We start from the raw sequence: 15,444 nt of genomic DNA, 5'->3' as shown, positions 1-15,444 counted from the left end.
CCAAAGAAATGACACAACTGCACGTTTTGGACTATGTTCTTTCTTTTGATATGAGAAGGAGCTGTAGTAGACCAGTGTTGCAACTTGACTCCAATTCAGTCCCTTGTGTGTCCTTCTGGAATAGACCAATAATGTTGTATGTCAACCACACCCAGAAAACACATCCTCACTGCACTGCCCTGACCACTGTAACACTGGCATGACGTCAACGTCTCACATTAACATTTGGCATTCTGGGCACTGTTTGTATGGGGTAAACAGAAACATGGCTGGCGAGAGAGGATCTTAAGGATCAGATTTCAGGACTTGGGCTGCCACTGGCCCTCATTAGACCCTGGCTCTGGTCCTCCCACCCATGCCTGGTCCAGCACCCACCACCATCGACCCTCCCACCCAGCCTCCTGCCATCAGACCTCGAGGGCCTCCAGGAGAAGTCAGCCAGGCTCTAGGGCAACTCTCCAGGCCTCCTGGATCGAGCCAAGGGTTCTTTCAGGCCACTGACCCTGAACTGTACAGTATGTGGCCAACAACCAGCATGCGAACATTCACAGTGCACACTAATTTCGCCTTACCCTGTTGTGTCTGGGCTTCATCTCTTCTCACTGACTCATCCATATACTCTTCCTATTTGTCTTATTGGCATTCACATGGGGGTAAAAACAGTGACATTGAAGAAATATGTGAATGACAAAAATGACAATGAACGGCAGGGAATGGAAAAAATGAAATGCAGAGGTACAATATGTTGGCGGATCGGATTAAGAAGCGGAATCGGGCAGAAAGAGGAGAAAGAGTTGCCAGAACAAGCTTTATGAAAATGTCTAAAAATGGGACAATGGTGGCCCTTACCAGGCGATATTAGGACGACTCCATCCTCTGGGTTTTGGATGTGGAAAGGTGTTTTGTGTAGCAGTCGCAGTATCAGGGCATGCAGAGAGCTCTGTAATTCCCTCTCGAGGGACGTCGCTTTCTCCGGCTCCGGCAAGGCCAGCGTGACTGCCAGACTGCTCGGCTTGTCTGCTAATCTCCGCTCACTGGAAAGGGAATGGTATGGACCACGCTGCCAACACACAAGGCAGGCTGCAGATGGCAACACTTCCACGAGACATCTTCTGTTTCTTCTTTTTGGCCCGCTCTTCGCCAAACTCACACTGTCTTGGTTATTTACATTGAGAGGTACAATGATGTGCCGTTTCCATATCACGCTACTCTCTCCACAGAGAATATTTATGCCACTGAGGGAGCTGTGCCTGAGTACACACTAGTGTGTGTGTGTGTGTGTGTGTGTGTGTGTGTGTGTGTGTGTGTGTGTGTGTGTGTGTGTGTGTGTGTGTGTGTGTGTGTGTGTGTGTGTGTGTGTGTGTGTGTGTGTGTGTGTGTGTGTGTGTGTGTGTGTGTGTATATATATATATCACCACTCCAAACTAGGAAAACAATATGGACATCAATAAAAAGGTAGAGCTGAAAAGAGATGTTAGCCCAAGAGAGACCACGCCGATGGTCGGCCAACACAAAGACGTTGCTGAAGCTTGCATGCCTCTACTGGGCGTAAGTCGGAGCCTGGAGAAGGACATCTGCTGGGTTTGGTGAACATATGTTTCCATGGTTCTGTGTTTCCTAAATGAAAAAAAAGTGGTGTCCCTCCAATTGTACGCATGGAAAAGACACGGCATAAAAACCCTTTTCCTGTTTTGTGTTTCATATTTTGATATGATAACCAAGCCCTTCCAAAAAACGGAACTTCTCAGAAGGGGAGGACATACTGTTTAGGAGGATGAGGCTTGCCTGGGGATACACATCAACACTAAAGAGGAAATGTGCTGGTTTCTCACGCAATTATCTCCCACAATCATCTTGAATCACCTCAACATCTTGTTCATTATTAGTCCAAATGCAATTGTACTCCAAATTAATATTAAATATATGCATATTGAGAAAGGTCTGTGACTGACATACAAGAATTCAATGACGTTTTACTCTTAAAATGATAACACTATTAGTTCATTAATTACTAACCCTGAAGCTAAAAATACTGATAAACACATGATCAGAATTCTTATTACTGTAGAACGTTATCGTAGCAATGCTTAGAATACTCTGTGATCATCTAAATTACAATGATACCAGCCTGGATAATGACATTAACCCCAATTCAGAGCACAGAACCTGTTTCTATCAGAGTGCATTTTTGGGGGGTTATGTTTACTGCCAGCACACAGTGGTTGGCCACAGTGTCCAGCCAGTGCAGCGTGAAGTCCCTAGCTAAAGTGGTTAGCACGCCGATGTGATTCGCAATGGCAGAAGGCATGGGAGCGCTGAGCCTTACTATAGGCAGATCAAATTAATTATGCTAAACAGCAGTAACGGGAGAGGGGCACAGCAGCATTGTTTCCTTCTGATAGCCAGGCGCTGGGGGTCGGACCAGGGAAGCTGCTCAGGCAGACCATGGGGCACTGGATCATTTAGAGTGTGAGTCAAATCAAAATCAGCAAATAACATTTTATTTGTAACATGCTTTGCAAATAACAGGTGCAGACTATCAGTGAAATGCTTCATTACGGGCCCTTCCCAACAATGTTTGCGCCTAGGAAAGGGACCTGCGCTGCCACTTCACTCTCATAGACCAACCTAAGGGTTCCTGAGATGTCAGTGTCACGGCCAAAGATGAGACACTGGGATGGGACGCTTGAAAAACATGCAAGCGATGTAAAAATGTCGAGGTGGAGCCACACACTTCCTCCAATACGCATTACTCGTGTCATGTAATTATGTGGAGGGGCCTTCAAAGTAAGGACCTATCTCCACTATTTTATTACTTACTGTGACCAGTATTACCTGTTTACGTAGCTTAGTTCTTGGCTTCCTTTTGGGCTTGCATGAGCGAGAAGAGAGAAGTAGAGAGATCACCTTCATTCCCCCACATTGTCCTTTGTGTCCCTGTCCTACTACTACCTCGCTCAAGTCTCTCTTTTTCCTCACTTTTACAACCCATTTTTCTTTCAGCACTTAATCTCGCTGGCAAGGCCCACAGCCAAAACCTTATATCACGTTGTGCTCCTATAGCGGGGATTTTCAGTTTATGTCTCCATTCATCAAGTCAGTATAGTGTAATTCTGGATGTCCCTGTTCTAAGGGGGGAATCATTCTCAAAGAGTGATTTATGGTCACCACGTTGTTTTCTTGCTTACCTTTCAAAACCTATGCCTTGTCTGAATACCAAATACACAAACCCACCTTAGTAAAGCAATGCAATCTCTAATGTATATCAATTGTTTTTTTATAAAATGAAGTTGTTTCAACAATCAATGGCCGGTCCGATAAACAAAAGACGATTTCACTGTATTGTCACAAAGACGGACAGGCTAATTTGGCCTGTTGAACATAAGCCATACCTCTAAATGTAAATGAAAGCCACCTGGTCAGACCAACCATTGAAGCAGCCTTGAGAGAGAATTTCAAAGGTAGGAGGAATAAATGCAAGCTTTCATGTAACTGACTCAAGGGAGTGCAGGTATTTTGTGAAGTTCAGTTTCAGTCACTAATCTGCAGTCACAACAATGGGGGCATTATGTGAGAAGGGGGAAATTTAATAAGCAACCCCCCGTCCTCGTCCCCACACACACAAAAAGGCATAGATGTAATAATTATTGGCCTTATTCATCAAAGAAGATATAAAGTTGTCCTATTATTTTCATTATGACCAATAGTAACCTACGCCTTACCCCACTTCCCTTTCCTATGCTCTATTCATTTATATTGTGATGGACGCAAGAAGATGCCAGCATACTGAATGATAATGATGTATTTCAGATTAAAGGTATTTTTATACAATAAGTTAGGTTCAATCAGTATTACCAAGGTAAGTAAGAAATATTTTCATAATAATTGTATTTTCACATGTTAATTACATTTAGATGTTCATCTGATTTCACCCCCCCGTGTAGTTTGTTTCTCACCGCAGTTGTACGAGTCCTAAAACATTCGACTGTATAGTTATTTTTGCCAATATTTTCATTGAAATAACACACCAATTTGAAACGTTTTAGATTAGCTTATATTAAACAAGTAAACAGTTAGTAATGTGATGAGCTTCGATGACGAAGACGACACAGGCTACAAACAATGTAGACCAACAGGTGGGACTAGCCCAGCATGTTCTAAGTTGGTAAAGTCATAGAAATCACATTTTCTTCATCCCAATCAATAGACACATTTGGTAAAGACTTGAATAGTTTAATTATATTGTAAAACTCTTAATTAGGCGACATCCATGCGTTTCAAATATCAAGCCCATGCTCAATTGGTGAGAGAAAAGAACATTGCTATTGATAGAAACCTGGTGCCTTGTGATAGGCCTATATGGGGCGTTCACATGCTGTCGGAAGTTGGGAGTTCTGACTGGGAAATTAGACTTGAGAAACCTTCCAAGTCTTATGCCGCGTTGAAGACATCTCGGAAATTCCCAACTTGGAAGCTCGTTGTAGACAGATGAGCTCAGAGTTTTCCACATGGAACGTATCTGAATCAACCATTAGGAAGTTGTAGCAAATTTGAACTCATCCCAGTTGTCTTGAAAACACCAGTAATTCCAAGTTGGAAACTCAGAGAAAATGTTGTGACATGGGGTGTATTTGGGAAAACATTTACTCCAAACAGAAAAGGCTTTGCAGAAATTCAGGGGTGTATTCATTAGGCTACGCCGATTCTTTTGCAAATTCAGTTAGGTCTCTCACTCTCCATTTAATTCTGTTTGCTTCCGTTTGGTTTTTAACCTGTAAACTGTTTCTGTTTCAATATGTAATGAATAGAACCCAGGTCCTTACCTGTTTTGTCCCGTTTGCACCTGTTTGGTTCCTAGCGTAAATGTTTGTTGCAAAACTTGTAACTGATCAGTGCTGATTTTTAGCATGTAAATCTTGGTGGGGCAAAAAAAATGTATTTGTGGAATGTATGCTAGCAAAGCCACTTACACAACACTAACCAATACATTAATTGAACTATAACGGTGACAAACGGTGTCCACAAACTGCTAGGGCCGACATAAAGCTGTCCCAACACCTTACCACTACTACACCTGGCTATCAGCGGAGCCTTGTCTGGCAGCAACTAGTTAATTCAGCCTCATTTACTGCCTTAAAAAAACGTGGCTGATATGGCTGACTTGATTAAACAAATGTGGTTTCTGCTGACAATTGAGATGTACAAACTATTGCTTAAGGGTACCACAAGTGCATAAGAGGCAATCAGTAATTTCGATTAAGACATTGAGTGAGCTAGGACGGACGTTGTCAATATGGCTATATGTTCAGCACTTTCGAAATGTACAGCGACAAAATTCAGAACATGGGCCGTTCTTTGTGTTCTCCCTGTATACCAAGTCAGACCCGCAGGATAAATAAAGGGGGCATATAGGCGACAATGAAAGATCTTAAAATATTCAATGATTACATTTATCAAAATCAGGTTACAGGCTACATGTGCAACACCAAGTCAGAACAGTATGCGAAATTAAGTGGAGAAAATAGATCAAATTATTAGGGTCAGGCACATGGGCCACTTACATGCACTTAGTATTACTCTGTTAGCTACCGTATACATATCTCTCTGGCATATTACATAATTTATGCAGGAACATACAGGACATTTTTGGACTCACCTTGTTGTGCTGTGCTCACTTGAACAGGAAGGTGGCACGGCGGTCCTTCGTGGGCAAATTTTGTCATCAAAGTCCGGCATTCTTTGGATTTATGGTGCTTTCAAGACAACTGGGAACTGGTTGAATCATGATGACTTCAGTGATCTTCAGGTCGTAGCTCTAGAAAGAGGCCAGAGTTCCCGATTTTACAAGTTTGAGTTGGATAAAAGTTCAACACGTATTTTCCCAGTTGTAGCTCATTTTTCCCAGAGATCCCAGTTGTCTAGAACTCATTAAAGTCCGATTTTGCAGTTCCGAGTTTCTTCGTTGACAGCATGGCCAATGTTGAATGTTTATTATTTTAAACTAGGAAAAAATACCCTTAATCTTAGACTTGGGACCACACCACCACTCCACTGAATAGCAGGCTAATGATTGCTTTGCTTGCAGTTAGCCACTCATTTCTTCCAAACCACTAATTGTTGAATTTGCGATTTCCAACTTGTTGTGTAATGTTTATGTCCAATGGCCGATGAGTACCGATACATGCTATCTATATTTTCTGCTAGCTAAGATTTTGAAAGTTAAAGCTACTGTAGATGTAACGTGATTTGACGTAATTTGACCTTGAGCATTCTTGTATGGGCACATCTAATGTAATTCTATGGCGGCACCCAAGGGACTTGAATTTTCGAGCTGTACCTTTAGACTTGGTGGTGACGTGGTGTCCCCATGAGTAACAGAACACTGAGCCAATCACGGCGCAACGCTCCATATTTTCTGCTGGCTTGCCCCACCACAACAGAAAGCACTGAGCTAGGCTGAAACACCTGCATTTTGGAGCTGCCTTACTCAAGAAAGCAAAACCAGAGACCATGTTTGTATACGGATTTATTAACTCAATTACAGAATATATATTTTTTACATTGTTTGCAAAGGGATATGTGATAGATAATGCCAAGAAAAGCACACACACAAAAAAATAGTTGCAAAAAGATGTGGGGCTCAAAACATCCTATGAATGACAGACCACCACTGACTGCAACAGAAGAAACGGAATCTGACCAATGAATTGCTGATTTGTGACGTTTCACCGCAGGTTTTTCTCCTTTGGGTGATTCCACACAAAACCACAACATTTTTTTTTGTTTTACATTTTATCCACAGGTCTTTTGAAGGAAAGAATGTGGACATGCATTTGACATGTGTCTTAACACATAATTAAGAAGAATTAATTCAATAATGAATTACAAATCAAATATTGGTGAAATGTGAAGCTTTACCACTTGCTCTGTAAGATGAGTATTTTGACTTCAATAACAATTGTCTTACATTAATTTATGGATATAGAAAAATATAAACATGAATATTGAAAATATAACATTTTTGATTTGGCTAATCTTCAATATATTGTTCAAGATAATACACTCCAGGGCAGTCAAGATCACTTTGAAACAAAAAGCTAGCTGAGTTTTTTTTTACATGAATTAAAAAAACATAAGCCTATGCAACATTAACCTATTAAAAACAGTACTGTAGCAATAAGGTTTGTGCAGTAGGATATAGGCCTAATATATTATCACCACATATTGGCTTTGCTTGAGTTTGCCCTGCCAATCCATTGTTTTTCGGACCAAGTTTTGAAATTATATTTCACTATTTGAGGTGGGCTATATGATCACACCAGTAATAGATCAGTTGTATTCCTTGTCAGGCACAGCTGATATATTTTACTGGTGCCTGCATCTGATGGTCAGTCTCTCAACGTCCCTCTACTGGACTGACCAAAAAGGGACACCGTCATCCAGCTGATGGCATAACCTGAGTCACACCACATTATTTCTGCCTCATGCACAAATTCTGGTTATTATTCCTATGAACAAAAAAGTGAAATATTTATTGGTATTAAAAAAGACCCAAGCCGCTAATAATAACGCAAGCCTATCTATACACTTTCCTAATCATTCATTACAGCTGTAGTGTTGGTTGTAGCGCTGAGTGGAAGTAGGAAGAACATGTTTTTTATAACCTATGAAAGTGTTGAATACAAAGTGTTGACAGTGCTGAGTAAGAACTTAAACATGAACTCACTCATAAAAACAGCAGCTCGTTGCTGTATTCGTTGACAGTCTCTCTCTAGTCATGGTTTTAAACGTTTTGAAATCTCACAGTATCAACTTCGCTGTAGCTTTCTTTTATTCCTGCTACATTACTGGAGACACAATAATCTGAGCCATCTGATTGGCCAGCGGTAGAAACTATAGTGCACTTGATTTGCCGGGAAGGCAGAGTTTGAATCTTCAGACATAAGAAATGGTTCAAAATGGGAACATTTCCCCTAACCGGTGCACAGGGCAGCTGAATCAAGCGCACCTACAACCAACAGCGCGATACGAATAAATAAATAAAAAAAACAAGGAATGCGAGGCTTTATCTTTGAGTTTTTTACAGAAATATTTGGCGAACGACTAGGAATGCCTTGGAGATTGACGATTGGTTGGTGACCACGGCATATCAAAGTTCCAGAGTGGGAACATCAATTCATTATTTCTCAGATTTGCTTTAATATACATACTCTACTGGTCAAAAGTGTTAGAACACCTACTCATTCATGGGTTTTTCTTTGTTTTTACTATTTTCTACATTGTAAAATAATAGTGAAGACATAAACTATGAAATAACACATATGGAATCATGTAGTAACCAAAAAAAGTGTTAAGCAAATCAATATATTTGAGGTTCTTCAATTAACAGGTGTGCTTTCTTTAAAGTTAATTTGTGTAATTTAATGTGTTTAATGTGTTTGAGCCAATCAGTTGTGTTGTGACAAGTTAGAGGTGGTATACAGAAGATAGCCCTATTTGGTAAAAGACCAAGTCCATATTTTGGCAAGAACAGCTCAAATAAGCAAAGAGAAAAGACAGTCCATTACTTTAAGACATGAAGGTCAGTCAACACGGAAAATGTCAAGAACTTTGAAAGTTTCTTCAAGTGCAGTCTCAAAAACCATCAAGCGTTATGATGAAACTGGCTCTCATGAGGACCGCCACAGGAATGGAAGACCCGGAGTTCTGCTGCAGAGGAAAAGTTTATTAGAGTTACCAGCCTCAGAAATTGCAGCCCAAATAAATGCTTCACAGAGTTCAAGTAACAGACACATCTCAACATCAACTGTTCAGAGTAGACTGTGTCAATCAGGCCTTCATGGTCGAATTGCTTCAAAAAAACACTACTAAAGGACACTAAAAAGAAGAGACTTGCTTGGGCCAAGAAACACGAGCAATGGACATTAGACCGTTGGAAATGTGTCCATTGGTCCGATGTGTCCAAATTTGAATTTTTGTCTCCAGTCGCTGTGTCTTTGTGAGACGCAGTGTGGGTGAATGGTTGATCTCCGCATGTGTATTTCCCACTGTAAAGCATGGAGGAGGAGGTGTGATGGTGCTTTGCTGGTGACGCTATCAGTGATTTATTTAGAATTCAAGGCACACTTAACCTGCATGGCTACCACAGCATTCTGTAGTGATACGCCATCACATCTGGTTTGCTCTTAGTGGGACTATCATTTGTTTTTCAACAAGACAATGACCAAACACACCTCCAGGCTGTGTAAGGGCTATTTGACCAAGAAGGAGAGTGATGGAGTGCTGCATCAGATGATGTAGCCTCCACAATCCCCCGACCTCAACCAAATTGAGATGGTTTGGGATGTTGGACCGCATAGTGAAGAAAAAGCGGCCAAGAAGTGCTCAGCATATGTGGAACTCCTTGAAGACTGCTGGAAAAGCATTCCAGGTGAAGCTGGTTGAGAGAATGCCAAGAGTGTGCAAAGCTGTCAAGGCAAAGGGTGGCTATTTGAAGAATCTCAAATAGAAAATATATTTTGGATTGTTTAACACTTTTTTTGGTTACTACATGATTCCATATGTGTTATTTCATAGTTTTGATGTCTTCGCTGTTATTCTACAATGTAGAAAATAGTAATATATATATATTTTTTTAACTTGAATGAGTAGGTGTTCTAAAATGTTTGACCGGTAGTGTATGTCACCAATCCTTCCTCCAAATGACCCTTCTATGGATATTTTTCATGAAAATCTCCCAAAATGTTTTTGTTCTTGTTTCGTGAGGAATCACCACTTTTCAACCAAAAGATGACGACAAATCCGTTTTTTGACATTTACAAACTTGTCAAAATGGATAATGTAGGTAGTTAGACCATAATTGTCAATGTTAAGCATGCTAGCTAACTTTAAAATTAGCAACATTTACTAGCTAGCTAAAATCTTAAAGGTTAAAGAATTGTTCTGACTTCAAATCACTTTAACACAATCATATCAGACTTACGACCTCCTTAATGGTAGTCTCCACATCCAACGAGCATGTGAACGCTGTCAGAAGCCTATAGAATGTTCCGCAACGCTGTATCTTTGGGTGTGATTCTATTAAAATCCCAAAGATTATAAAGGGGGTCTGTTCGCTGCTAGTGTTGTCACAATACCAGAACTTTTTAGTTCGATACCAGGTTTAAACTCACAATACCATCACGATACTTGATACCAAAAAGGTACCGCAGCAAAACAAATGCATATTAGCTAAAGTCACAGAATGGCACTTAATCCAGACAGATCTTTAGAGTTCAATATCATTACATTAGAAATGTTTGATTTTTGAATGTATGCATTAATGAATCAATTATACAATCATACATTCAATAGGTTTATTTGCCAATCTAACTACATAGCAACATAATGGGAATTATTTATTTGAATGGTATGTCTCCATTGATGTCTAGGTCAATCAAGATGTCGCCTACGCCCATTCACAATACAGGCATGTTCAGTAGGAGTGTGTGCATGCATTGAGTTATTAATCAGCTCGTTTTGGCTGATTTCAGGAGGCTACAGATGAAAAACAGTCTGTTCACCCTGCATTTGGGACTTATTTTATCGAACTGAATACTAATCAGCGACATTTGCATGGAAGAAGGAATATTTTCTCTTCTTAAACTGTGTGCCGTCTCGTCATTCACGCACAAAGTACTTTCCAGTCTCAAGCAAAGATTATCTTGACTGGGAGAAACATCAGGTGGGGGAGACTAAGTGAATTAATACTGTTTTTGGTGACAATCAGCATTGTAATCAGCAATATTTTGCATTATGAATATTTTGCATTTTACCACAAACAAGGTAGTGAAACATTGTTGGCTTCGTGTGTGTGTGTGTGTGTGTGTGTGTGTGTGTGTGTGTGTGTGTGTGTGTGTGTGTGTGTGTGTGTGTGTGTGTGTGTGTGTGTGTGTGCGTGCGTGCGTGCGTGCGTGCGTGCGTGCGTGCGTGCGTGCGTGTGTGTGTCTTAACACAGCGGGTGTCTGAGTAAAATTACAACAACAACAAAAAATATTGTGGGAAAATAAATTGACACGAAGATACTCCAGTCTGAGCTTAAACGGCTTAAACCAGGTAGAAAGTGTGTTGAAATGATAATGAACTACCTTTAAAAAGTATTTAATCCTTGTAAATGTTTTCTTCAATCACCATATTTTCAATATAAAGCTATTAGTAGTACTATTTTGATTGATTGTGTCGTCTCAAACCAGTGAGTTTATTGACCTTCATCAAGAATATAGGGGACATTTAATGATTGACAATGAGAGGTGGGAATGTTGTTCCCTTGTCATATAATTGCTACCTTTACTATCAATATAGCATGAAAAATAGTTTTCCAGATTGTATTTTGGCGATTCTTCTTTGAGACAACCTGGCTCAATTTGGGTCCCAAGGCAAAACCAGTTAAGTACCACTGTTTTGCCTGCAGTGGACTTTGCTTTGGGAACAATAATTAGCCGTTTCAAAAAAACATGACCACACGTAGTGGCTCTTAGTCGGCAGACCTAGACATAATAATTAGCCCACAACACGGACATTTCGTCTGGGACTGCGAAGTCGCGGCATAAGACTGCCGAAATTGTACAGTCTGTGCGGGCCCTTATGATAGTGTAGCCTAAGGTTTGTGTGAAAATCTAAATTCTAGGCTAACTCTTAGATGGTCATAACACTTCACTTCCTGAGTGGGACAATTTATATTGGGATGCAAATTAATGAAGTGTTTGCAATTGTGTAGCAATCTTCCTTCTCTTGTGGATAGTCCTATGCCTCCCACGGTTTGTACCAGTGCAAAAGTCCCACCACTGCAAGCTCAAATTGTTTAGATTGTCAAATCTGTAAATCATTTAGTGAACTATTAATCAAATGTGTACTCTGTAACAGTGCATAATAGGCGATGGCATGGAATGTTCTAAAAGTAGGTTTTGATTGGATTGTGGGCTCACTGCCGGGCAGCCGGGCGGGGACAAGGTGGCATGGGCCGCCAGCAAGCCGTGGGATGAGTGAAGGTCAGAGGAGCAGAGCGTGGGTTGCTGCTGGCTGACATAGGACATCAGGATGACAGCTTTGGCCGCCACGCATCGCCACTCTTTCTGATTCAGAATGATGTGCCAAGATGGACATCAACGCAGCGGGCATGTCTCAGGGTAACAGCCCCGCCTAGCATGTAGTGCCTGTCGACTTTAAATGGCACAACTGCACAATATCTTGTTCTGGGGAAGATGTAGCACTTTGGCATTTGCCATGCCTCGACGTCATTTGGCTACAATTCCAAGTGTCTGCAGGGCCCTCAGGAGAGAACAGGGCTCCTGTTTATATTTCTCACTAAGGCAACAAAACAATACATAGAAATAAACGGAATTCCTCCAAAGTTGTGTATTTCTGCCAACTTGACCATCAACTCTCACCCTCCGCAAATTGATGAGTCCAACCTGATGATACATTAAGACATGGCTAAAGCTCCCAGGGTATAAATAGCCTCCAAGGGCGCCAGGCGATTGTTTTCTGAGGAAAATAAAACCAGGGAGAGGTCGTGCACGCTAGCCAGTCATTAATCTGTAGTTGGGGGGGGTGGGGGTGGGGGGTTGCTGCTAAACTTGTGTTTGCTTGCTAAACTTCTACTTTATTGAATGTTTTTTGTGACATTTGAAAGATTCCTTGTCCATGTTGTAACATTGTTGTTGTTTTTTTTTACCAATGAACCATTCCATTGAAAAGTAGCAAACTGCAAATATTGGAAAGGTTGAAAGGCCACAACTTAAATGGAAGTATTTGTGTACAATCATTGGCCTTGACAATAATAATTTCCCTCGTCTTTGCACACAAAGGCACAAATAGATTCATTCCAAGTTGACATGTAAAACAGCAGATCCCCCAATATCATTGGACATAGTTCACCTCTGAAAGCACATGGCAGTAAGCAAGCACATTTGAAATCTCCCGTTTAGGAGAGCCATTGACCGCACATCTTGGCTCTGTCAGCATTGGAGAGGCAGATGGTACTCATGGCCCTTCCTTTCCTTTACTTCCCCCTCCCTCTATTGTAGCCCGTATCTGCCAGCCCTCTGGGCTCTGTGGCCGGTTGTAGACTCTGTGTGTTTGGACACACACATACACACACACACACACACACACACACACACACACACCAAATGTATATAGGACCAGGTGGTTGTAATGTAAGGTGTCAGGTCTGGAGGTTGTGTACTGGACACACTACCTGAATTTATTAACCTTATGCGTTTTGCTGTCTCACATACTCTTTTGTGACATCCATTATTCATACTCTGATTCTCTTGTCCTTGTCTTTCAGTGGGTTTGATCTGAATAATTGGCTTGATTTGATTAACACAGATTCATATTTCTGAGACGTGGACAACACGGTTCGCCTGACTGTTTGGGGGACTTGAGATGCATTGTTGTTTTGCATTATAGTTGAAGTTCTGTGTATGTATCCCGAGTAAGAATTCTGCCCTTGGAGCGTAGGTGGTATATCATGTAAGTTGGCGATGTTTTGTGTGAGTGTATTTTCTTCTACGTTTTAAATAGAGACATAAACTGTAGATGGTGGGCTGGATTCAACTCCGTTGATTCCAGGGGGATTTTAAAATGTGTTGCTCTGGGAACACAATGGATTCATTATGGAATGGTTTTCCTCTGGCAAATTGACCCATTTTGTAGTGCACTGGAGCAGATGCCTGGACAAGGAAGTGAGGCCCGTGTGTGTGTGTGTGTGTGTGTGTGTGTGTGTGTGTGTGTGTGTGTGTGTGTGTGTGTGTGTGTGTGTGTGTGTGTGTGTGTGTGTGTGTGTGTGTGTGTGTGTGTGTGTGTGTGTGTGTGCGTGTGCATGCGTGCGTGCGTGCGTGCGTGTGTGTGTGTGTGTGTGTGTGTGTGTGTGTGTGTGTGTGTGTGTGTGGTGTGTTACTAATCGCTGGAGCACACGTGCAGCAGGTCCCCATTACTGTCCTCACTCCACATCCTCGCTCAGAAGAGACTCCAGCCAAGTCCCAAACCCATCAGGCCTGTCGCACTGAAGAGCTTGGGTCCAGGCAGCTGCTTTTTCACTCGCTCCTAAATGCCACAATGTTTGGGAAATGAATGAGAGGAATCTTTACTGGCACTGCCGATGTGTGATGTCATGGCCGACGGCCCTGATAGAGCCATTAGGTTAATTTAATCGTTTCCTCCCGCTGAAGTTAAAAGACGTTTATGGATCACACCGTATATAATATATACATTGACAATTATATAATAAATATGATTTATTTTGCTGCATGCTTTCCCCTCTGCAGTTTTAACAACCTGGAACACAAAGGCATCTGACAACAATCAGAGAGGAAAAATGCATGAAAATAAACACCCTTGTTTGGAGTAGAGCTTCCTGGGTTTTGTGAAATGCTTCACTGAGTGCTTCTTATGTTCTGCAAGTGCCAATAAGGCAGATACAAACAGGACAAAAGGTGCCTGGGAAGAAGTTTCCAAGACTGTTCAACTTAGCTATTTAGAAAGTGTTTGTACTGTAGGGTACTTGTTTCAGAGTTGGGTTAATCGGTCTACTTGATTTAATCCTCTCCCCGGAAGCAAATAAGGATACTCCGGGAAAGCTTAGTTCCCTCCACCTCATAGTCCTCATATGGACACGTCAGACAGAACACTGGCGCTGACTGTTCCTCTGGTTTCAGTGAGCTTCACTGAGCAGAGTGGCGGGACAGAGCTGGGTGGCAGGACGCTGGCCTGCCTTAGGGGTACAGCCATGTTCCACAAAGAGGAAAAGCAAAACACATGTTGACAATCATGTTTTTTTTTCTCCAGCATTTTGAATTATGGGTTAGCAAGAGGAAGTAACTTAACGTGATTGGATTTGGTGATACATTGGAAAAATGTGCACGAGCGTTCTCCCTTTTCCAGGTTTCAGTTTAGAACTGTTAAAAAGTACAGTTGCGTACTATGACTTAGCTTGCTTACCGTTTTTCTTTAAAACAGTATACATTTTTTTTTTAAGTTAGGTGGTAGTTAGGCACCAATGTGTCACTTAACAGTGACCATATTGGGTAAACTGAAAATATTAAAATCACGATTACCATATCCTTCTGACGCTGAGCCGCCAAAATGAATGATGTCTATTGTTCATCCTCTCAGAATGAACACCCATTTTTGTCTCCAAATGTTATTCTCAAACAACATATCTGCCAGGCATTAGTAGTGCGTTCAGTTTTACATGCTGAAATTTCATAATGCACATCATATGTAAATCAATTCAGCACGTCTCCCTCCCAAGTGTGTAGTGACACAGAACTAAGTAGATGTTATTATACCATTTGTCTTATTTGCAATTTCTTTTTGTTTTGCTATGGTGTTGTGTGATTCGAGGGACGTTTTGTAAGAGACCACCAATCGGGCAGCTCCATGATATTTGAACAATGAATA

The sequence above is a fragment of the Oncorhynchus keta genome, chromosome 1, assembly GCF_023373465.1.
Source record: "Oncorhynchus keta strain PuntledgeMale-10-30-2019 chromosome 1, Oket_V2, whole genome shotgun sequence".
Lineage (NCBI taxonomy): Eukaryota > Metazoa > Chordata > Actinopteri > Salmoniformes > Salmonidae > Oncorhynchus > Oncorhynchus keta.
The sequence above is the reverse complement of the archived record's forward strand: the minus strand, read 5'-3'. Positions refer to the sequence as shown.